The sequence below is a fragment of the Octopus bimaculoides genome, chromosome 5, assembly GCF_046866305.1.
Source record: "Octopus bimaculoides isolate indiv1 chromosome 5, ASM4686630v1, whole genome shotgun sequence".
NCBI classification, from domain to species: domain Eukaryota; kingdom Metazoa; phylum Mollusca; class Cephalopoda; order Octopoda; family Octopodidae; genus Octopus; species Octopus bimaculoides.
This window is the reverse complement of record NC_142932.1, coordinates 19014126-19016625: the sequence shown is the minus strand read 5'-3', so window position 1 is coordinate 19016625 and position 2500 is coordinate 19014126.

Sequence of the window (2500 nt, the reverse complement as noted above, 5' to 3'; positions counted from 1 at the left end):
ACCAGGCGCCCCATGATAAAGAAGATCTTCACCTACATAAATTGTCGTTGTTGTTATTATTATTATCATTATTAAATTTATTATTATTATTATTATTATCTATCTATTTATTTATTTATTACTATTATTATTTCAATAGCGTTGTGCTGGTTTTATCGTTGAACACATGCGAATCGACCACCTTTACGAAGAAGCTGGCGATTTCGAACCCTTTAATTTTGTGTGTGTATAATGATGAGAAATATTCAAGAATAGTAGCTTGAAATAAGAACATCAGAATTTGAAACTAATAGTTGTCCTGAAATTAATGACCGTAACAAATTCTTTTGAGTGTCATCGGCAACTGTATGTAGAATCTTGTTATATTCTATACGTATATACGACTGAGAATCAATGCTCCTCATGATAGTTAATCAGGGCCCCAGACAAAATTCTCTTTCCTTGCATCCATTTGTTACGTCTTTGTTGATGAATATGGTCTGTGGGCTCTAAAGTGTCTTCTGATGTGATTTCCTATCAGCGTTGATTCCTATATACTTCTTCAAGTTACAGACATTCACAGGCAATGGGTGTCCATGCTCGGACGTGTCACTACACTAGTCTTGTATATTTCAAATGCTTCAGAACTCTGACTACTGTCAAACGTATATAATTGCCTTAACTGTGAACGTAGTAGTGCTTTCTACTAGACCTATGATTTACTAAGGAATTACCAAGGATTACATCACTCTTATTGTCTGATATCGTATCAGGCGCCATCCCAGAATTCAGAAGTCCCTATGCTATTGCGAAATAATCGTTGACGTACGGTTGGTTTTATTCGTCCTTTTAACAGATATTGCTTTTGTTCAGATCGGTTTCTGACAAAACTCTTCAATTAGCAAGTCTAGTAGGGGAACTGACTGTCTGAACATACACTAGTGGTACCAGCCTATCTGACAAAATTCTCTATGGATATAAATTCTATATAGATGCATATAAAGATTGTGAATGCCAAAGTAAATTTAAGTTTTATTACTTTGAAACAGTTTTACCAAGGTCGAAATCTACAATATCTATTGATGATAATGAGTTTAAATATGCGTGTATTCCATGTAAGTAAGGTTAAGGTAGAACATGCCACCAAGATTTGGTTTCTCTTGAGGAATTGCCAATCCCAAAACATAAGATTCTTCTTTCTCTCACCAGCAACGATCGCATTGAAAGTCATGAACTTCAATGTACAAAGTTTGCTAACGCAAACCAATATGCACATAATCCATCATTTTTTTTTATAGATAATTATCATTAATTTCGTGAAGTTTCACTATGAAGAACTCAAATGCTATAAATAATCAATACATAAATTCGCCGTTACTCACTTCCAAAAATGCGTGCTCATCACCTTTTTCATCACCAATATAAATTATTAACTATCTACAAATATCGAGCTTAGTGATACTGAAAAGCGATTAGTTAATGATTTCATAGTAAAATGTGCTAAAGCTGCTTTAAGAAGAGCTCAATTACCTGAACGGAAAATATTCATGTTTAGACACTAAAATCAGATAATTAGACTACAACCCAGTACATAAAATATTTAGAGGTAGATGAAACAGATATGAGACAGGTAACAGGAATATAGGTATCATAATTAAAAACATGTTCTAGAGAAGACTAAGGTTGTTATGATATTAAGACTAAACCGAATGCCCGAAATGCAATTATACATCGGCTCCTCCAAACACGACAATATTAATTAGTACGATAAATTAGAAATGAAGCAAAGTGATGAGAAGACTAAAAGATTAAGTGACTCCTTAAGATTATGCAGATAGGGGATACTTAATACGTGAAACACAGATAGAGAAATATATAGAATTGGTTAAATAATTTTCAGATGCAAAGAAAATTAAACTGATTAGAATAAGACAAAATACCTAGTACTCTATTTTGTATTTTGTCCCCTCTGTGTCCAGCCCTGTGTGGCTAATAAAAAAACATATGTGTGTGTTTGTTTGTTTGTGTGTGTGTGTTTCTGTGTATTTTGTGTGTGTGTATGTGTAAGCATATATACACGTATGTATGTGATTGTATACATACATACAAACATATATATATACATATATACATGCATACATACATATATATATACATATATATATATATATATAATAGAAAACAAAAATTAATTACAGCTAAAGCGAAAATGTAATATCTAATTAACATCAAACAACACTGAGACTCACCTGGAAAGGAGAAATTTTCCATTTTCAGTATCCTGACAAAGTGGATACACAAAAACGCTAACTTATATGAAAGATTATAAGAGATAAGAAGAAAAACTCTTGAACGAATAATATACGAAAATACTGTCGATTTTTTTGCTGTCTAATCACACAAATGTGCTATAAATAAATCATTTTGCGAACAAAACTGACATAAAATACTGACTATGATAAATAGATCTCACTATTTGTTTCTGACTAGTTTCTACGAAGACAAAATATATCTGTTATAG